Here is a 22701-nt window from a genome sequence, read left to right as displayed (position 1 = left end):
TCACAGGGGAAAGAGCCCCACGGGTCGCCAGCGTGGCTGGTTTGACTGGCGCAACCGCTCGGCCTGTGCCCTGAGGCAAGGGAAGTGGCTCCTCCTGCAGAGTGAGTGAAACCGAGTCCCCGGTAAGCCAGCAAGGGGAGCTGAAACAGGGAGACAAGACAGGAGACTCCTGGGCAAAGAAAGCGCCTCAGGAAACACAACTGAACCCGGGTCGGTCCAGCTCTGTGGGGGAGGGGCGCCCTCCATTGGGACACACCCTGCAGTTCCTAGGGCAATTTGCCACAACGAAGGTAACCCGTCACTACAGAGACTCCGTCACTACAGGGGTGGGCCATCATAGCGGAAACAGTTCTAACTACGCCCATATAAACAAGACTGCAGGAAAGTTCACAAGGAGGCTGGGCGGAGCCCACAGCAGCTCAGTGAAGCCTCTACAGGCTGAGTGCGACTAGGCTGCCACCTAGTGGGCAGGGAAAGCAACAACAAGACAGCGGAAAATCGTAACTCCCTAAATCCCCAGGACAGAACACCGGGAGGGAAGAAAAAGGGGGTTTATGAGTTCTGCTGCTGCAGACTTAAAATTACCAAAATCAGAAAGACAGCAACTACAAAGTCGATAGGTGGATAAATCCACAAAGATGGGAAGAAACCAGCGCAAAAAGGATGAAAACACCCAAAATCAGAACACTTCTCCTCCTACAAGGGAGCACAACTCCCCACCAGCAAGGGAACAAGACTGGATGGAGAATGAGTGTGAGGAAATGACAGAATCAGCTTTCAGAAAGTGGATAATAAGAAACTTTCGTGAGCTAAAAGAACATGTTCTAACCCAATGCAAAGAAACTAAGAACCTTGAAAAAAGACTTGACGAAATGCTAACGAGAATGGACAACTTAGAGAGGAATATGAGTGAATTGATGGAGCTGAAAAACACAACACGAGAACTTCGTGAAGCATGCACAAGTTTCAACAGCCGAATTGACCAAGCAGAAGAAAGGATATCAGAGGTAGAAGATCAACTCAATGAAATAAAACGAGAAGGCAAGATTAGAGAAAACAGGGTAAAAAGGAATGAACAAAGCCAACAAGAAATATGGGACTATGTGAAAAGACCTAATCTACGTTTGATAGGGGTACCTGAATGTGACGAAGAGAATGCATCCAAGCTGGAAAATACTCTCCAGGATATTATCCAGGAAAACTTCCCCAACCTAGCAAGGCAGGCCAATATTCAAGCCCAGGAAATACAGAGAACACCACAAAGATATTCCCCTAAAAGAGCAACACCGAGGCACATAATCATCAGATTCACCAGGGTTGAAATGAAGGAGAAAATACTAAGGGCAGCCAGAGAGAAAGGTCGGGTTACCCACAAAGGGAAGCCCATCAGACTCACTGCAGATCTCTCAGCAGAAACCCTACAGGCCAGAAGAGAGTGGGGGCCGATATTTAACATCCTTAAAGAAAAGAACTTTCAACCCAGAATTTCATATCCAGCCAAACTAAGCTTCATAAGTGAAGGAAAAATAAAATCCTTTGTGAACAAGCAAGAACTCAGAGATTTCACCATCACCAGACCAGCTTTACAAGAGCTCCTAAAGGAGGCACTACACATAGAAAAGGACAACCAGAACCAGCCACTCCAAAAACACATGAAACGGTAAAGAGCCGCAACACAATGAAGAATCTGCATCAACCAATGGGCAAAACAGCCAGCTAGCACCAAAATGACAGGATCAAATTCACACATAACAATATTAACCCTAAATGTAAATGGACTAAATGCCCCAATCAAAAGACACAGACTGGCAAACTGGATAAAAAGCCAAAACCCATCAGTGTGCTGTATCCAGGAAACCCACCTCACATGCAAGGATACACAAAGACTCACAATAAAGGGATGGAGGAAGATTTACCAAGCAAACGGAGAGCAAAAAAAAGCAGGAGTTGCAATTCTCATCTCTGACAAAATAGACTTTAAAGCAACAAAGATCAAAAGAGACAAAGAAGGACATTACATAATGGTAAAGGGATCAATGCAACAAGAAAAGCTAACGATCCTAAATATATATGCACCTAATACAGGAGCACCCAAATATATAAGGAAAGTTCTTAAAAAATTACAGAGACCTAGACTCCCACACAATAATAGTGGGAGACTTCAACACCCCATTGTCAATATTAGACAGATCAATGAGACAGAAAATTAACAAGGATATCCAGGACTTGAACTCGGACCTGGAACAAGAAAACCTAATAGACATTTACAGAACTCTCCACCCCAAATCCACAGAATATACATTCTTCTCAGCACCACATCACACCTACTCTAAAATTGACCACATAATTGGAAGTAAATCACTCCTCAGCAAATGCAAAAGAACGGAAACCATAACAAACAGTCTCTCAGACCACAGTGCAATCAAGTTAGAACTCAGAATTCAGAAACCAACCCAGAACCGCACAGCTTCATGGAAAATGAACAACTTTCTCCTGAATGTAGACTGGATAAACACTGAAATGAAGGCAGAAATAAAGATGTTCTTCGAAACCAACGAGAACGAAGACACCACATACCAGAATCTCTGGGACACATTTAAAGCAGTCTCTAGAGGAAAATATATAGCAATAAGTGCCCACATGAGAAGAAAGGAGAGATCTAAAATTGATACCCTATCATCGAAATTGAAAGAGCTAGAGGAGCAAGATCAAAAAAACTCAAAACCTAGCAGAAGACAAGAAATAACTAAGATCAAAGCAGAATTGAAGGAGATAGAGACACAAAAAACCCTACAAAAAATCAATAAATCCAGGAGCTGGTTTTTTGAAAAGATCAACAAAATAGACAGACCACTAGCCAGACTAATAAAAAAGAAAAGAGAGAATAACCAAATAGATGCAATAAAAAATGATAAAGGGGATATCACCACAGATGCCACAGAAATTCAAACCATCATCACAGATTATTACAAGCAACTCTATGCACATAAATTAGAAAACCTGGAAGAAATGGATAAATTCCTGGACAGTTGCCTCCTCCCAAGCCTAAACCAGGAAGAAGTTGAAACCCTGAATAGACCAATAACAAGGGCTGAAGTCGAGGCAGCAATTAAGAGCCTACCAGCCAAAAAAAGCCCAGGTCCCGATGGGTTCACAGCCGAATTCTACCAGACATACAAAGAGGAACTGGTACCATTCCTACTGAAACTATTCCAAATAATCCAAAAAGACGGAATCCTTTCCAAATCATTTTATGAGACCAACATCATCCTAATACCAAAACCCGGCAGAGACTCAACAAGAAAAGAAAACTACAGGCCAATATCCATGATGAACATAGATGCAAAAATCTTCAATAAAATACTGGCAAGCCGATTGCAACAGCACATCAAAAAGCTTATCCACCATGATCAAGTAGGATTCATCCCGGGGATGCAAGGCTGGTTCAATATACGCAAGTCTATAAATGTAATTCACCACATAAACAGAACCAAAGACAAAAACCACATGATTATCTCAATTGATGCAGAGAAGGCCTTCGACAAAATTCAACAGCCCTTTATGCTAAAAACCCTCAATAAACTAGGTATCGATGGAACGTATCTCAAAATAATAAAAGCTATTTACGACAAACCGACAGCCAATATCATACTGAATGGGCAAAAACTGGAAGCATTCCCTTTGAAATCAGGCACTAGACAAGGATGCCCTCTCTCACCACTCCTATTCAATATAGTACTGGAAGTTCTAGCCAGAGCAATCAGGCAAGAAAAGGAAATAAAGGGTATTCAATTAGGAAAGGAGGAAGTCAAATTGTCTCTATTTGAAGACGACATGATTGTATATCTAGAAGACCCCATCGTCTCAGCCCAAAATCTCCTGAAACTGATAAGCAACTTCAGCAAAGTCTCAGGATACAAAATCAATGTGCAAAAATCACAAGCATTCCTATACACTAATAACAGACTTAAAGAGAGCCAAATCAAGAACGAACTGCCATTCACAATTGCTACAAAGAGAATAAAATACCTAGGAATACAACTAACAAGGAATGTAAAGGACCTGTTCAAGGAGAACTACAAACCACTGCTCAACGAAATAAGAGAGGACACAAACAGATGGAGAAACATTCCATGTTCATGGTTAGGAAGAATCAATATTGTGAAAATGGCCATACTGCCCAAAGTAATTTACAGATTCAACGCTATCCCCATAAAGCTACCAATGACCTTCTTCACAGAACTGGAAAAAACCACCTTAAACTTCATATGGAACCAAAAGAGAGCCCGCATAGCCAAGTCAATTCTAAGCAAAAAGAACAAAGCAGGAGGCATCACACTACCCGACATCAAACTATACTACAAGGCTACAGTAATCAAAACAGCATGGTACTGGTACCAAAACAGAGATATAGATCAATGGAACAGAACAGAGGCGTCGGAGGTGACACAACATATCTACAACCACCCTATCTTTGACAAACCTGACAAAAGCAATGGGGAAAGGAATCCCTGTTCAATAAGTGGTGTTGGGAAAACTGGCTAGCCATATACAGAAAGCAGAAACTCGACCCCTTCCTGACGCCTTACACTAAAATTGACTCCAGATGGATTAAAGACTTAAACATAAGACCTAACACCATAAAAACCCTAGAAGAAAACCTAGGCAAAACCATTCGGGACATAGGCGTAGGCAAGGACTTTATGACCAAAACACCAAAAGCATTGGCAACAAAAGCCAAAATAGACAAATGGGACCTGATCAAACTCCACAGCTTCTGCACGGCGAAAGAAACAGTCAATAGAGTGAATCGGCAACCAACAGAATGGGAAAAAATTTTTGCAGCCTACCCGTCAGACAAAGGGCTGATATCCAGAATTTACAATGAGCTAAAAAAGATTTACAAGAAAAAAACAAACAAGCCCATTCAAAAATGGGCAAAGGATATGAACAGGTACTTTACAAAAGAAGACATACATGAGGCCAACAAACATATGAAAAAATGCTCATCATCACTGGTCATTAGGGAAATGCAAATCAAAACTACGTTGAGATACCATCTCACGCCAGTTAGAATGGCGATCATTAAAAAATCTGGAGACAACAGATGCTGGAGAGGATGTGGAGAAATAGGAACACTTTTACACTGTTGGTGGGAGTGTAAATTAGTTCAACCATTGTGGAAAACAGTGTGGCGATTCCTCAAGGACCTAGAAATAGAAATTCCATTTGACCCAGCAATCCCATTACTGGGTATATATCCAAAGGATTATAAATCGTTCTACCATAAGGACACATGCACACGAATGTTCATTGCAGCACAGTTTACAATAGCAAAGACCTGGACCCAACCCAAATGCCCATCGATGATAGACTGGACAGGAAAAATGTGGCACATATACACCATGGAATATTATGCAGCCATCAAAAACGATGAGTTCGCGTCCTTTGTAGGGACATGGATGAACCTGGAAACCATCATTCTCAGCAAACTGACACAAGAACAGAAAAGCAAACACCACATGTTCTCACTCATAGGTGGGTGTTGAACAATGAGAACACATGGACACAGGGAGGGGAGCACTATACAGTGGGGTCTGTTGGGGGGGAGAGGGGGGGCTAGAGGGGGATGGGGAGTTGGGGAGGGATAGCATGGGGAGAAATGCCAGATATAGGTGAAGGGGAGGAAGGCAGCAAATCACACTGCCACATATGTACCTATGCAACAACCTTGCATGTTTTTCACATGTACCCCAAAACCTAAAATGCAATTAAAAAAAAAAAAAAAAAAAAAAGAAATACTATAAACAACACTTTGTCTATAATTTTAGTAACATATAAAATGGCCCAATTTCTTGAAAGACATTATCAATCCAACCTCATCCAAGAAGATATATACCATCTGAATAGACTTAGTTTAATAAAGATGAATTCATAATTAATAACATTTCAAAATAGTAAGAACCAGGCCTAGATGGTTACAATGGTGATTTCTATCAAACATTTAATAAAGAAACTATACTAATGCTCTATAATTTTTTTCAGAGAACAGAGCATTAGAAATACATTTTATCTCATTTTATAAGGCCAGGCTTGCCCTAACACCAAAACCATAGAATGATATTAAATATTACAACAAAAGAAAACTACAGACTAATTTATCTCATAAACATAGATTTAAATATTCTCCACAAATATTAGCAAAAAAACTCCTAAGAATCCATGAAAAGAATTGAACAGCATGACTGAATGGGACTTTTCCCAGGCATGAAAAGCTGGTTTGCCATTTCAAAATCAATTTATATAATTGATTCATCACATCAGTAGGCTATAAAAGAAAAGAAAATCACATAATCATATTAATCAGTTCAAAAGAATCATTTCACAAAAACCCACACTTGTTTATGACAAAAACTCTCAACACATTATGAATAGAGGAAAATGTCTTCAACTTTATAAAAGTCATCTACTAATACACTACAGATAACATTATATTTCGTAGTAAGAAACTCAAAACTTTCCTATTAAGATCGGTAAGAAGGCAAAGATGTCCCCTTTCCCCACTGCTTTTGAACACGGTACTGGAAATCCTAGTTAATGCAATAAAACAAGAAAAAGGAATAAAATGTATACAGATAGGGAAGGATGTGGTAACTCACACCTGTAATCCCAGCATTTTGGGAGCCCGAGGCAGTCAGATCACATGGTCAGGAGTTCAAGACCATCCTGGCAAACATGGTGAAACCCTGTCTCTACTAAAAATACAAAAAAGTTAGCTGAGCATGGTGGCATGTGACTGTAATCCCATCTACTAGGGAGGCAGAGGCAGGAGAATCGCTTGAACCCAGGAGGCAGAGGTTGTGGTGAGCAGAGATTGCACCATTGGACTCCAGCCTGGGAAACAGAGCAAGACTTCATCTCAAAAAAAAAAAAAAAAAAAAAAAGAAAGCTGGTAGACTAGACATTGTTAAAATTTAAAACTTCTGCTTTGTGAGATAAAATTTAAGAGAATAAAAAGAGAAGTCACAGACTGAGGGAAAATATTTGCTAAGGACATTTCTGATAAAGGACTTTTCCAAATGATAAAGGACTCTTAAAACTCCAAAATAAGGAAAAAAAAACTAAATGAAAAATAGATGAAAGACTTAACAGACACCTCACCAGGGAAGATATACAGATGACAAGTAAGCACATCGATTTTATGCCTCACATTCTATGTTATCAGGAAAATGCAAACTAAAATGACAATAAGATACCACTAAACACCTATTAGAATTGCCAATATTTAAAACACTGACAACAGCAAATGTTGGCAAGCATATGGAGCAATAGAAATTGTATTCATGCTGTTGAGAATAAAAAAATGGTTCAGCCACTTTGGAAGCCAGTTTGACAATTGCTAACAAAATTAAACATACTTTACCATATAATCTAGCAATCACACTACTTGGTATTTACCCAAAAGAGTTGAAAACGTATGTTCACATAAAAATCCGCACACAGAAGTTTATAGTAGTTTTATGTATAATTGCCAAAACTTGAATGTAATCCAGATGTACTTCAGTATGTATATGGATAAACAAACTGATATATCTAAATAATGAAATATTATTCAATGCTAAAAAATCAGCTACCAAACCATACAAAACCATGAAGGAGCCATAAATACATGTCACTAAATGAAAGAAGCCACTCTGAAAAGACTACAGCATAAGAATTCAATTATATACCTTTCTGGAAAAAACAAAACTATGGAAGCAGTATAAAAAAATTAGTGTTTGACAAAGGTTGAGTGAGTGAAAAATGATGAAGAGCAGAAAAGAAACCCAAGGCAATAAAACTACTCTGTTTGATATTATAATAATGAATACATGCCTTTGTATTTGCCTAAACCCACAGAAGACATAATACCAACAAAAGTGTACCCTAATGTAAAATATGGGCTAAGGATAATTATAATGTGTGAATGTAGATTGACAAATTTTAACAAATATACTACTCTGGTGGGGAATGTTCATAATGGAGGAAGTTACGTATCTGTGGAGATAGGAGGTATACAAGAATTCTCTAGCTTTGACATCACTAGCTTTGAATAGAGGAAGCCATGAGCCAAGGAATTCAGACAGCCTCATGAAGTTCAGAAACCAAGGAAATTATCCCCAGAATCTTTAGAAAGAAACACAGACTTGCCAGTTTTGAGTTTAGTTAACTGAAACTTGTTTCAGACTTCTGAGTCTCAGAAAGTTAAGACAATAATTGCATTGTTTTAAGCCACTAAGGGGAATGAGAATGGAACCAGAAATGGGAAAGTTTTTCTTTTGCTCCATTATTTAAGGCTTTTGTTATTAATGCATTACTTTTGTGTTGTTGCATACTTTTCATTACAATTTAGAGGTATAAGAAATTCAAACAGCAGAAGTGACAAGTATTAAAGATGATGGATATACTGGTAGGTTTTACGTAACTTAGTTCAGTTCAAAAATTGAGGGAAAGGGATAGATAAGACTCAAAATATACATTGTTTTTACTGGAAGGTGTTTGTTATGCATTTGCATTTATATACATTTCCATCTGCTGAGTCTGTCTATGTAAGCCAGTAACAACATCTGTATTAGTGTCTGCACATGCACATAAACAAGTGTAAGACTCCCATAGTTAGGTGATACTAAATTATTTGGTCTGAAGGTGAATTTTTAGAAGTTTGGAATGCAGAAGGTCATTAAATAGGCCACTTATAAATTCCTGCTTACCACAACATCTTGAGGGTACTAATATTACAAAAATTCCCACTTACTTTAACAATATGAAGTAGAGTTGAGAACATGGGACTTAGAATCAGACTGCCTGAGTTCAGACCTGAGTTCCACCACTTACCAGCTTTGTGACCGACAGGAAATTATTTGCCCTTTCTATGCATAGATGTTTTCATCTGAGAGGGGAAATAATAGCATCTGGTTGATAGAATTGTGATAAGGAAAAAAAATCTATTAGCAGATGTAAAGTCACCAGACCAATATCTGGCATACAGTAAGCAGACAATAAATGTTAGCTACTATTATTGTCATTTTTCTGGTCTTATTTGGCTTCAGGTAATGTGCTTTGTGAGTGAAATCACTGTAATACCCTACAATGGAAAGCAAAAATAATTCAGCATACCATGTGAATCCTAGACAATAGAATGTAATTCAATTGTATCACCAATAGTTTTTCTTTGTGACTTTCATTCTGCTTAGATATTATTCAAATATTTCATCAGAACAACATTTTACCAGTAATCTCTGAAAACACATCATGTTTCCTGGACAAAGTTAAAAGGAACCTGATATAACATTATTGCAATTCAGATGATCTCAGTGGTCTTTATTCAGCTGGATAAGACTACAACTTTGACTAAATAAAAAACTTAAGATATTGGTAAAATACAGCTGTGATTGATTTCTTGATTTCCTCAAGACTTCCCTGTGTGGGTTTAAGGTTTTGACTTGGGTACCAGCGTTTTCCATATACAATATAGGTGACCTCAGGCAAATTTCTCAACTTTGCTGAGTCTTGGTTTCATCATATATCACACCGTACTGAGGAGTCCTTTTTCCTGTTTATGAAAATGTTGATATTGCTCCCACAGTTTGTGACAAAAGCAAGGTCAGAATTATTACTTTTACCAAGTTGGAAGTGGAAATATTCAATGGCTTTTCTAAGTCATCAATTAGGTCTTTTGTTGAGGTCTTTTGATTATTGCTGATCTTTTTTCTGTCAGAGTATATTATCTAAAAGAATTTTTAAAATGCTGTTCTTTAAAAAAAAGAATATTTAAATAGGACAAGATCACAAAGTGATTCATAAGACATTAGTGTTCTAGATTTATAGGTTATTTCAAAGAGCATATTTTATATATTATTCATTAAACATCCATTCTTTTAATCACATTTATAAGTACATTTTGACCTATCAAGAACCAAAGAAAATATAGGAAAATATATCTAAACTTTCCACGTTAATAAACACTGAAGGATTGAAAGTTTTACCAATGAAATTCCTTAATCAGATTCAAAGACTGTTTTAAATCAAGATATGAATTATTTTGTTAATATTTTAAACTATACTTCAATTGAAAATGATGATTTAAAATATCATATTTTTTCTTTTTTTTTTTTTTTTGAGAGTGAATCTCGCTCTTGTCACCCAGGCTGAAGTGCAGTGGTGCGATCTATAATAACTGGTTGCCTTTCTATAAATTAAAATTTTTCATTTATATTAGTTTGAAAGAATGAAATTCACTCCACCTTGAATGCATTGCAGTGTCCAGTTTTCTTTTTCTCTGAAGATTGTGCTTTTGCTGTCTTATTCAAATGCTGATTTTGGTCCATAGTTGAATTACAGACACAATGTGAATGTCTTTAATTTTTGTTGTTTCTTGGTTTGAAATGATCACCTATTCAGGAATAAATAGTATAAATTATTTTTCTTTAACAGCAAACAATTTCAAAATAAGAAAAGCCACAGGTCAGCAACAATCAATCAATCATTCACTAATATTCATTCAGTGCCTGCTGTGTCCTGACTGTGGCACTAAATCAATGCTGGACAGAAAAGAAATCAAGTCACAAACAAAGTTCTAGCCTAAGGAGATTATAACTTAATTAGAGAAATAAATTTATGGAGAGAAATTTGAAATGATAAGTAAATAATATAGAATCACACACTAGATTTTATGAACAAAAGTTTTAAATTATGGAAATTAAAATTTTTATTTTTTCTACATATAAATATTACAAGATTTCCATGGATGAAAATATATGTTAACCTAATTGTCAAATAGTACCTGACCCATAGTAGGTACTCAATATGGGTAATAAAATAATAGAATGAATCATAATTAGAATGAACTAAGACAGACTCATACAGGAGATAATTCTGGAGCCAGGCTAGAAAAGCAGGTAGAGTTTGAATTTGCTAAAAAGAACATAGTGTACTCCATGTACCTCTCAAGGAGACTTTGGCCATGCTTGACCTTACCATTGTCATAATCTTACTTTATTTTTAATGTTCATATATTTTCAAGAGAAATCCATGCATGTAGTTAAAAATGCAAATAAAAAAGACAAGATTCTTCCTCTAACTCTTGTCTCATTATCCAAAAACACAATATACAGTTTTAAATAAACACGTAATATTTTTTAACACAAATGGCAGCACACCATTAAAACTATCTACCTTTTTATCCTATTGTGTATCTTTAATATCATGTTAATAAAAGTCCTCATTTTTCTTATGGTGGTAGAGTATTCTGTTGCCTATAATATGTCTAACTAGTTCTATGTTGATAAGCATTTAGACCGTACATAATTATTTGATATTAGAAAACGTTCTTAATATGCCATATATTATTTTCTTTATGTAAGATTGTATCTGAAGAATAAATTTCTACAAGTAGAGTTTTGGAGTCAAAGTATAAGAGAAATTATTCTTTTGAGAGTATCTAAGCCCATATTTTATTCTTTATTTTATATTATTTTTTAGATTCAATGGGTACATGGGCAGGATTTTTACATAAACGGATTGCAGGACACTAAGATTTGAGCTTCAACTGAATATGTCACTCAGATAGTGAACATAACACCTAATAGGTGGTTTTCCAGCACTTTCCCTTCTACCTTTCTCCCTTCTTTGGAGTCCTCAGTGTCTATTGATTTTGTCTGTATGTACATCTGGACCCAATATTTAGTTCCTACTTATAAGTGATAACATGCGGTATTTGATTATCTGTTTCAGAATGAATTCACCTAGATATGGTCTCCAGCTCCATCCATGATGCTGCAAAGGACGTGATTTCCTCTCATTTTTATGGCTATGTAGTTTTCCATGGTGTATATGCAACACATTTTCTTTATCTAATCCACCAGTGATAGGTACCTAGGTTAATTCCATGTCTTTGCTTTTATGAATAGTGTGGCAATGAACATGAATACATGTGTCTTTTTGATATAATCTCTTTTCCTTTAGGTATATACCCAGGAATTGATTGCTGGGTTGAATGGTAGCTCTGTTTTAAGTTCTTCAAGAAATCTCCAAACTGCTTTCTATAGTTGCTGAATTTACATTTACACCAACAGTGTATAAGTGTTTCTTATTCTCCACAATCTCACTAGCATCTATCGTTTTTCAACTCTTTCATAAGAGCCATTCTGACTCGTGTGAGCTTATATCTTATTGTGGTTTCAGTTTGCAATTCTCTGATGATTATTGATGTGAGCATTGTTTCTATGTGGGTTGCATATTTGTATGTCTTCTTTTGAAAAGTGTCTATTCGTGTTCTTTGCTCAATTGTTAATGCATTTTTTTTCTTGTTGATTTAAGGTTCTTACACATTCTGGATATTAGTCCATTGTCAGATGCATAGATTGCAAATATTTTCTCCATTCTAAAGGTCATCTGCCTACTCCATTGATAGCTTCCTTTTCTGTGCATAAGCTATTTATTTTAATTAGGTCCCACTTGTCAATTTTTGTGTTGCAATTTCTTTTGAGAACTGAGCCATAAATTCTTTGCCTAGCCCAATGTCCAGAATAGTTATCTTTTACATAATCTTCTAAGATTTTTATAGTTTGAGATCCTTCATTTAAGTCTTTAATCCACCTAGAGTTAACTTTTGCATATGTTTGAAGATAGGGGTCCAGTTTTCTCTTCTGTATATGGTTAGCCAGTTTTCCCAATACCATTTATTGTCCTTTCCCCGTTGCTTATTTTTGTCAGCTTTGTCGAAGATCAGTGATTGCAGATGTTTGGCTTTCTTTCTGGGTTCTCTGTTTTGTTCCATTGATCTCTGTGTCTGTTACGTACCAGTGACATGTTGTTTTGGTTGCTACAGGCTTACAGTATAGTTTGAAGTTGGGTAATATGATGCCTCTGGCTTTATTCTTTTTGCTTAGAATTGCCTTGGCTATTTGGGCTGTTTTTTTCATTGTTGTTGTTCCACATGAAATTTAAAATAAATTTTTCTTAATACTGTAAAACACAATGTTGGTAATTTGATAGAAATTACATTGAATCTGTAGATTTCTTTGGCAGTATAGAGATTTTTACAATATTGATTCCTCTAATTCATGAACATGGAAATTTTTTTTCATTTGTTTGTATAATCTATGATTTCTTTCAGCAAATTTTTTTTGGGGGGACAGGTTCTCACTCTGTCACCCAGGCTAGAGTACAGTAGCCTGATCATGGCTCACTGCAGCCTCGAGCTTCCAGCCTCACGCCATTAGCCCACTTCAGCCTCCCTAGTATCTGGAATTATAGGTACATTCCACCACATTTAGCTGATTTTTTAAAAAAGTTGTAGACGTAGGGTCTCCTGATGTTGCCCAGGCTCTTCTTGAACTCCTTGGCTCAAGCAATCTTCCTTCCTGTCTTGGCCTCCCAAAGTACTGGGATTACAGGTGTAAGCCATCACACCCAGCCCTCAGCAATGTTTAGAGTTCTCCTTGTAGAGCTCTTTCACTTCCTTGATTAGACATATTCCTAGGTAACTTATTCTTTCCTAGTTATTGGAAATGGAATTACTTTCTTGATTTGGTTCTAATCTTGAATACTATTGGTGTAAAGAAATGCTACTGATGTTTGCATTTATTTTGTATCCTGAAACTTTACTGCAGTTTTTTTTTTTTGTTCCATTCCATTTTTTACAATCCTGTCCTTGCATTCCAGAACAGATAGCTATTTAATATAGAATCCCAAACGCTCCTAAAAGGACCTTGTTAACATTCAAAAGTCTCCCATTTCTTTCTCAGTATATTAAATCAAAAGGAAAACAAAATCTTAAGAAAAAATCAATAGGTTTAGTTCACCCCAGGAAAAGCACCTTTACAACAGGAAACTAAACTGTCAGGAATCTGACCAAAGACACAAAGTAGCAGATAAGATTCCTGACAGAAGAGAATGACTCCCTCTGGAACATAAATAGATCCCCCAAAGTATACATATTTCACATGAGTGTGTGCATATATATGTTATATTTTTTTTTTAAATGGTTTCTATATCCAAAAAGTTACTCAGAAAACACCCCATCTGAGACCGGGGAAGTTGGGGGCCGCGGCCAGTTTACACATCGAGCCTGTACCTCGCTTTGCCCGGGTGACCCCTCGGTCCACTATACACCCTAGCCTGGAGGGGACTCGGTGAGGGCCTCTATCCTGCCCTCCCCATCCCCAGGCCTGGCAGATCCAGTGTTGGCAGAAAACTGAGCCAGAGAAATCTAGGAAGGCAGATGCCTGTGTGGTCCCCAATCCCCCTGGTGCAGAGCTCAGGAGCCAGCTGGAGGCTGGGGACAAATGGCCAAGGCCACCGCCAGCTGCCTTTCAGGCACCCTGGGTCCTAGGGTAAAGGGAAGTGCTTGGGACCCCAGGAATGGAACAGCAGCACTCCCGTTTTTTAACAGCAGGCCTGACTCTGGGGTCTGCCCAAGGCCCTCGAGACCTTTGTAGTGTGGCCAGTCTGGGCTTCTCCTCGGATCCGATGGCCTTTGGGAGAGGGAGTGGGGCTCTTAGGCCCGCCAGGCCGGAGCCCCGTGAGCCTGCTGTGTATGTATGTGCCCAATGGAGCTCCACACATTGCAAACGAGTGCTGTACCGGGACGTACTGGAGTAGTGTCTGCTTTGGGGGAAGTCAGCTTGTCATCGCATCCTAATTGGTCCCCATGCTGACGTAGATTTGTTCCAAAGATACCAGCTGCTGGAAGCGGCAGATACAGAAGACTCATTACACACCTGAAAGCGTCATCCTCTTGGGGCTTGGCACAGTGTTTCCATTCACAGAACAAACAGCAGAAAGGTATGGGAACCCCGCTCCTCATTCCAAACCCTTTCCTGGCGCCTCAGGCAAGCAGGAGAAAAGGCCATGAGCGTCGGAAGGCGCGTCAGTAGTTTTCAGGTTTGCGAGCTCAGCCGCGAGCCAGTCACACGCAGCCGTACTCGTACCACACCGTGTGCTGGTCCCCGCCCGGCTCCGGGGAGGCCGGGGTGCTCTTTGAGCTGCTCCCTCGACTGAAGTCCTCGAGGCTCCGGCGGAGGTGGAGAGCCCAGTCAGAAGACAGACCTGGGCTCTTGGCCGGGAGCCCCTCGCCGCAGCCCTGCCTTGGAACCCCATCTCCCTCTGAGAGGTTGAGCCCCGCCCGGAAGCGAGCGATGGTGGCCACCTCCCCTGAGTGTGGGGGCGCCTTGGGCTGTAGCAGGCGAGAAGTGGGGGAGCTGGGAGTTGCTGCCACCACCGCCAGCACCAGCACCTGCAGCGGCAATGGCGGGGTCTGTGGCGGACTGATGCATGGGGGCCAGCCTCTCCTCCTTTTGGGGAGCCAGGGAGAAGCACCTCGTGTCCAGCGGCCGGCTGCGGGGACCCGGGCCCTGACAGGAGCCGCCAGACTTTCCCACAAGTGGGGTCCGCTCCCAGGCCAGGCTGTGGGAGCTGGGGGGTGCGGGGCTTGGCAGGGTATGGCTGCCTGTCTCTCTGCCCCCTGAGGCCTCGGGAGCCCCCAGCTTCTGGGGGGACTCCTGTTTGCAGGCCTCGGGCCCGCTGGCCAGGAGAAGGTCAGCTGAGGCCAGGCTGAAGGCTCGGCTCAGGGAGGCGCCGCGGCCGGCAGGTGCGTGGGAAGCTGCGGGCACCGGGGCCTGCCAGGGTCTGCCCAGAGACAGGCTCTGGCGGGGGCTGGGCCTGTCAGGGGGCCACGCTGGGTGGGGCCTCGGCCTCAGTCAGTCTGGAGTTTGGCTTCACATACTGCCCGGGCTCCAGCGGCTTCCTCTCTGAGGCGGGGGCGGCCATCTTGACGGTGGGGGCCACAAAGCTGGTAGGCATTTTGGCCCCTTCTTTCCTGGCGGGTGGTCCTGGCTGGCCTCCCACGGCTGGGGGATCGCTGGCCTTCCGGAAGTAGTCACTCAGCAAGTCATCCCGGCAACTGGGTGTGTCTTGGGTCGGGGAGCTGCGGTTGCTCTCCTCCAGGAACTCCTCCAAGGTAACCATCTCGCTGCTGGGGGAGGCCGAGCGTGCCGAGGGGCTGTGCCCCTCTTCTGGGCACCCTCCTGTGGGACAGGGCTGTTCCGAGGCAAGGGGTACTCGTGGCGGCCTAGGGCATTGCGCCCCGGGGCGCCGGCTTCCCGGGGGCAGAGTGGCCGGGCTTCTGCTGGGGATCAGGTCTTCACTACTGAAGCTCTCAGACCGGCCGTGGAGCTGTTCGGAGAGGCCTTTTAGGTTAAGAGGAGAGCTGTTGCTGAATGTGTTTCTACTGCTGTCTAAGCTACTCGACCACGACACGTACTGCCTGTGGTTGAGGACCTCAAACTCCAGAGATGGCTCGCAGAGGTTGTCATCTTTGGTGTAGCCTGGGTGCCGGGCGGTGGGGGTGGAGCTGGAAGGGGTTGGAGTGGTGACTGAGGTCGAGCAGGTCCAGGAGCCCAGCTCCAAAGGCCAGGACCTCATGGCCAGATCAGTGGAGGCATCTGTGCGGTCAAGGCTGCCTCTGTGTGGGGAGCCTCACTTTGGTTATATATCCCCAGGGCCTTTCCCCGCGGACTCGTTGTGGGCATCACGCTCTTCGGCACAGTTGGAGCCCAGTGTGGGGGTGCGTCCCGGTTCTCGGGCTGTGCTCTGAGAGGCTGAGAGGCTGCCAGCAAGGCGGGGTCTGAGGACTCCAGCTGCCAGGGAGGACTGTCCGCAGTGAACTTCAAACGTTCCCTTGAACCCTCCTTCTCTGGTTTGATGAGTTTGACTAAGGCTTTGGCTCCAATCCAGTGGTTCTTCTTCTTTGGAGCAGGAGCAGGATCATAGAACTTGTATTGATCCATGACTTTTTTCTTCCAGTTTTTCCTTTTGTCTTCCTAAGGCATTTAATTTGTTTATGTACTACTTCTGCTCCTCGTGGTACTGCTCCTTGTTCTCCATGTTCTGCTTCAGAAGCATCTGGTTCTGCTGGCTCAACAGCTGGATCTGGCACAAGAGGTGATAATTTTCTTCCTTCAAGTTTCCCTTGAGACAAAGCAGCTCACAGTGGTTGTCCAGCTTGGTCAGCGAGATGTCCATGGCCTGGTGCTGCTCCTTTAGCTCGTCACTCGTTGAAGCAGGCCTGCCAGTGGTTGAGCTCCAGCTGCACGTTGTTCAGTGAGGTTTTCAGCTCCTTGGTGTGCGCATGTAGCTCCTCGTACTCCCCCTTCAGCTGGTGGTACAGGAAATTGACCGTGTCCAGCTCACCCTGCAGCCTCTGGTTCTCACCCACGGCGAGGGCATTTGTCCTCTGCTCCTGCTGCAGCGCCTCCCGCTCCGTGGTCAAGACTTTCTCCCATTCCTCCAGCTCTGCCTTGAGCATCAGCATGTCCCCATGCCTCTCCCCGAGCTCCTTGTGCTCCAGCTCCAGGTTCCGATGCAATGACTTCAGGCAGCTGTGCTGGCGGATGAGGGCCTCGTACTGGCCGACTGCCGCTTGTGCAGCATGCCCAGGTGCTCGTGGTCCTGAAGCAGGGCCTCATGGGCCGCTGTCAGCTGCTCCTGCTGCCTCTATAGGCTCTTGTTCTCCGTCTCCTTGGCCATGTGGTGGTTCTGCAGCAGTGCGTACTGAGCGTTGAGTGCAGTGCTCTGGGAGCTCAGTGTGGGGTTCCCTACCTGCAGCTTGGCAGTCTGGGTCTGCAGCGTGGTGTGCTACTGCAGGAAGGCGCTCTGTTGGCTGCTGAAGGCCACGTTCTGGGTCTCCAGGTGCTGCATCTGTTCCTTGAGCAGCTGCTTCTCAGCTTGCAGAGCCGCTCCAGCTCGGTGGCCCGGTCCTTCACTTGGAGCAGCTCCAGGGTGGCTTCCTTGTGGCTGGGTCCCCAGGCCTCTTTCCTCTGGTGACTGGCAGCTGTCTTCCCCGCAGGGTGTCTGAAAGAGTTCTGCAAGTGCCGCCCCTCTCCCTGGTTCTGCCTGAGGATCTCACATTCCTTCTTCAGCATCTACAGCTCGCTCTCTAACTGGCGGTTGAGGCTTGCTTTCTCTTCCATCTGTTCTTCCAGGAGCACAGTCTTTTCTTCTTTCATGGCTAGTGTTGTTTTTAATGCTGATTCATTTCTGCCCTCCAAAATCTTGTATTTTGTGTCACTGCCGCTGTCATCCTCCTGCAGCAGCAGCTCCCTATTGAGGCTGACTTTCTCCAGTTCCTGCCTCAGCTTGTCCAGCTCACTGTTCAGCTGCTGGCTCTTCAGCTTCTCCAGCACCAGGTCCTCCCTCAGGGTCATCAGTGTCCTGGCATGCACAGTGACCTGCTTGGTGAGGTCCCGGTTGTCCTTCTCCAGCTCCTTCAGCTTGTCAACCACATCCCTGCAGCAGGCCAGCTCCTTGTCCAGCGTGTGGCTCTCCTTTTCAACAGCAGAGAGGAGAGCTTAGCAGTGCTGTCATCCAAGACCGTGTCCTTGAGCTCCACCTGCTACCACAGCCGCTTGGCCTCCTTCTCCAGCAGCTTCTTGTCCTTCTCGAGCTGGGCCACCTCCTGCTCCAGGGCCTTCCTGTCCTTCTCGGCCTCCTCCAGCTGTGCATGGGCCAGCTGCAGGGCTGCAGCATCTGGTGCTCTGCCTCCAGCTCACCCAGCTCACTCTCCAGGGCCTGCGTCTTGCGGCCGCTGCTTTCCAGGCTCTGCTGCAGCCAGAGGTTCTTGGCACTCATGCTCTGGTAGCTGAGCTCCAGGCCTCTGACTTCTTGCCTAGGACCTTGAGCAGCTCCACATTCCTCCTCAGCTCCTCCTTCACATGCTCCAGCTGCTGGTTCTCCCTCTCCATCTGTGCCAGTTTGGTGCTGGTGAAGCGCAGAGGCTCCACCATCCTGCGCAGCTCCAGGTTCTCCGTGTCCAGCTGCTTGTTGTTGTGCTCCAGGCCCTCAAGCTGCAGGGACACATTCTGCAGGGTGTCCAAAGACTTTCTCAGTGTCCGGTTCTCCAGCTGCAGGCCCCAGCTCTCGTGTTCCAGGGCCTCGACTTTCTCAGTGGCCATCTGCAGGGAGGTCAGCTTCCTGGCCGGCTGTTTGTTCTCCGCAGCTCCCTCTCCAGCTTCTCTGCCCACTCCCCCTTGTCCCTGGCCTGCTCCAGGTCCCTGTGCAGCTGCCACTTCTCAAACTCCAACTGGATGAGCTTGCCACTGGTCTCCATCACCATCTGGTGGAGGGCTTTGTTCTCCTTCTCCATGTCCTTCATGTGTGCCTTGCTGCTGACCTGTGACCTCTCCCGCAGCATCCACACAGCTCAGTTGAGGTGGTCCTTTTCCTGCTCAAGGTCTTTGATCTGCGTGGCTTTGTCAGCCTTTATGGTCTCCATGTCACTCTGCAGCTGCTCCTTCTCTCTGATCAGCTCCTCACTGAGGGTCTCCAGATCTTGGTTCTGCTTCTCTCTCTCCAGCTGGGTTTGTAACTATTCAATCTTCTTGCTGAGCTGTTGGTTCTCCTTCTCCAGCTTGCAGCAATTGAGGCCGCTCTCCTCCAGCACAAGGGACATGTCCCGCAGCCCCTGGATGGTACTCTGGAGGCTCTGGTTCTCCTTCTCCAGCTTCAGGATGCGGCTGGACCCACACTCGTTCAGCTCAAACACAAATGACTTCCTGGAGACGTCTAACAAGTCTGCGTTCTTGGACAGCTGCTCCAGCTCCCAGCCAAGGTGGGCAGATTCGTTCATGCTCTGCTTCTGTGCAATCCCAAGGGCTATGTTTTCTTCCAGCAGCTCCTCAATTCGTTTCTTATCTGTGTCCTGGTCTAATTCCAGGTTGCAAAGCTTAGATTTCAGCTGCAGGTTCTCCTTCTCCAGCTCATGGACTTTATCGACCCGGGCCCAAGCAGCAGCCAGCTGTTCCTCCAGCATGGCCTTGGTTTCAATTAAAATGATATTATCTTCTCTCAGCTCCTCTATGTGGGCCTTATAGAAGTCCACATCATGCAGCTTTTCCTTACAGCGGGTCAGCTCCAGCTCCAGCCTCTCTATGCGGTTCACCTTCTCCCGCAGGGAGTCCAGCTCATCTTGATAGGCTTGAGCAGACCCAGCATCTGCTGCTAGCTGGATGTTCTCCTGCTTGACTTTCTGCAGCTCCAGCACCAGCTGGTCCACCTCATGTCTGGTGTCCACAAGCTGCTCTGTCTTCTCCTCCAGCTCCTGCTTGACGCACCGCAGCCTGGCCTTGGTGTCGGCCAGCTCCACAGCCAGGTGTTGCTTGTCTTCGCTGGAGAGGCTGCTGGTGGGGCTGGGAGTGGAGTCAGTGATGGAGGACTTGACAGGGCTGGGTGGGCACTGTGCCTGCAGATAATCCCGCTCCTGAGTGAGGTCGACGACTAGCTCGGTGCACTTGTCCTGCTGCTCAGTGAGCCTCCTCAGGTGGAGCACCATGCTCCTGGAGAGGGCCTCGAGCTCCTCCGGGGCCACGTCGGGCAGCTCCAGCCACTATAGGTCAAACGCGTTCTCCTAGTTGTGAGTCACCTCCTGGATATGGGCCACGATGCCAACCTGGGTCTCAATGTCCAGCTGTTTGATCCTTTCAACAAACTCCTCTTTCCTCTCACACTAGACAGCACAGCCCATCACCAGCAGCAGCACCTTCCTGATTTCCTCCATGCTCTTCCCAGATAGTGGTTCTCTGACAATCATCAAAACATTGGGCAAATTCATTACAATCAGCTGCTGGAGAACTTCCTGGTAGTAGGTCTTAATGTTTCTCACCAAGATGGTCAAATTCTGAATGCAAAGGTTCACATCATTGTTGACGTGCTTATTGATGCGTTGATTTGTGGGCCTGGGATCTATTTGCAGCATGATTTGGTTTAAAAAGATGCAGTCCCCTAAATCCATGTACATAGTCAGGTTGTCTTGGCTGCCACTTCCGAACTGGCCAAAAGTTTTCACCCAGGTCACCAGCGGGCTCTGCAGGAAGAGCTCCAGGAGCTCCGAGACCATCACGTCCATGCTGAGGCTGCGCCTGCCGGCTCTGTAACCCCCAACCCGTGTCCCGGTGGCCCCGCGCTGTGGCACAAAATGGGTCCGCAGCGAGCGGTGGGCACAGAGCTGCGGCGGCTAGCACCCGGGAGACAAAGGCGGGCACGCGAGCCCAGTTCCATGGCTTTGGTGGCCCCATGCCCTGCCTGGGGCTGGGGGAAGGGCTACTGCAGTTTTTAAATCAGATATTTTTGAGGAATTGTTAGTGTTTTCTATGTATAGAATCATATATTTAACAAGAACAAATAATTTGACTTTTCCTTTTTCTATTTGGATGCCTTTTATTTCTTTTTCTTGTGTGATTGCTCTAGCTAGAACCTCCAGTACTATGTTGAATAGCAGTGGTGACAGTGGACACATTTGTCTTGTTCCAGTGCTTAGAAAGAATGCTTCCAACTTTAGCCTATTTGGTATGACATTGGTTGTGGGTTTGTCATAGATGGCTCTTATTATTTTGAGGTATGTTTCTTCAATGCCTAATTTGTTAAGAGTTTTTAATTATAAAGGAATATTGCATTTTATTACATATTTTTTCTCTAAAATAATTATATAGTTTCGGTTTTTAATTATATTTATGTTGTGAATCACATTTATTGATTTGCATATGTTTAACTATTCTCTATTGCAGGAATAAAGCCCATTTGATTGTACTAACTTTATAATGTGTTGCTAGATTTTCTTGGTTAGTACTCTGTTAAAGTCTTTTGCATCTACATTCATCAGAAATATTGGCCTGCAAGTTTCTTTTTGTGTTTTTGTCTTTGCCAGATTTTGGCATCAGGATGATTCTGGTTTCATAGACCGAGATAGGGAGAAATCCCTCCTCCTCAATTTTTTTGGAATGGTTATAGTAGAATTGGTATCAGCTCTTCTTTATACATCTGGTAGGATTCAGCTCTGAATCTATTTGCTTCAGGACTTTTCTGGTTAGTAGGCTTTTTACTACTGATTCAGTTTTATAATTTATTATTGGTCTGTTCAGAGTTTCTATTTCTTCCTCGTTCAATTTTGGGAGGTTGTATGTTTCCAGGAATGTACCTATGTTCTCTATATTTTTTAGTTTATGGCCATAAAGATGTTCATAGCAGTATAGAAGGCTCTTTTACGAATGGTTGTAATGTCACTTTTGTCATTTCTGATTGTGCTTATTTGGATCTTCTTTATTTCTTTGTTCATCCAGCTAGTGGTGGATTGATCTTGTTTATCCTTCCAAATAACCAAATTTTTGTTTTGTTGATCCTTTGAATAGTTTTCGTGGTCTCAATTTCTAAATGAAATCTAAATGTTTTGCTCTGACTTTAATTATTTCTTTTCTTCTTCTAGGTTTAGGTTTAGTTCTCATTTTTCTAATTCCTTTAGGTGTGACATTAGGTTGTTAACCTGAGATCTTTCTATCTTGCTAATGCAGGTGTTTAGTGGTAAAAACTGTTTTCTTAGTGTTTTGGGTCTATTCCGGAGGTTTTAGTATGTTGTGTCACAATTTTCATTTGTTCCAATAATTCTTTGATCTTTGACTTAATTTTATTTTTTATCCAAAAGTTATTCAGGACCATTTTTTAAAGTTTCTACATATTTGTGTGCTTTTGAGACTTCTTTTTGGTATAGATTACTATTTTTATTTCACTGTAATCCAAGATGCTTGGTATGATTTCAGTGGTACTGAAGTTTTTGAGATTTGCTCAATGACTGAGCAAGTGGTCAATCTTAGGGTATGTTTTTGTGCAGATGAG

At 43.2% G+C, this 22701-nt stretch overlaps 1 long non-coding RNA gene and 1 pseudogene across 2 annotated transcripts in view; both read right to left on the bottom strand.

The window, feature by feature from the left end:
- LOC105705768 (uncharacterized) overlaps nucleotides 1–22701 on the bottom strand; it is a 55362-nt gene that overhangs the window by 15686 nt on the left and 16975 nt on the right. For both annotated transcript variants that reach the window (XR_010343010.1, XR_001104743.3), the window contains exon 3: nucleotides 10284–10432. This is a non-coding gene — a long non-coding RNA (uncharacterized LOC105705768). The remainder of the gene's footprint in view (nucleotides 1–10283; nucleotides 10433–22701) is intronic.
- LOC105705766 (protein Daple-like) lies at nucleotides 14951–20941 on the bottom strand (annotated as a pseudogene).

Source organism: Aotus nancymaae, unplaced genomic scaffold (assembly GCF_030222135.1).
Source record: "Aotus nancymaae isolate 86718 unplaced genomic scaffold, 86718_ANA_hifiasm-v0.15.2.pri h1tg000016l, whole genome shotgun sequence".
Classification (NCBI taxonomy): domain Eukaryota; kingdom Metazoa; phylum Chordata; class Mammalia; order Primates; family Aotidae; genus Aotus; species Aotus nancymaae.
The sequence above is the reverse complement of the archived record's forward strand: the minus strand, read 5'-3'. Positions and strand labels throughout refer to the sequence as shown.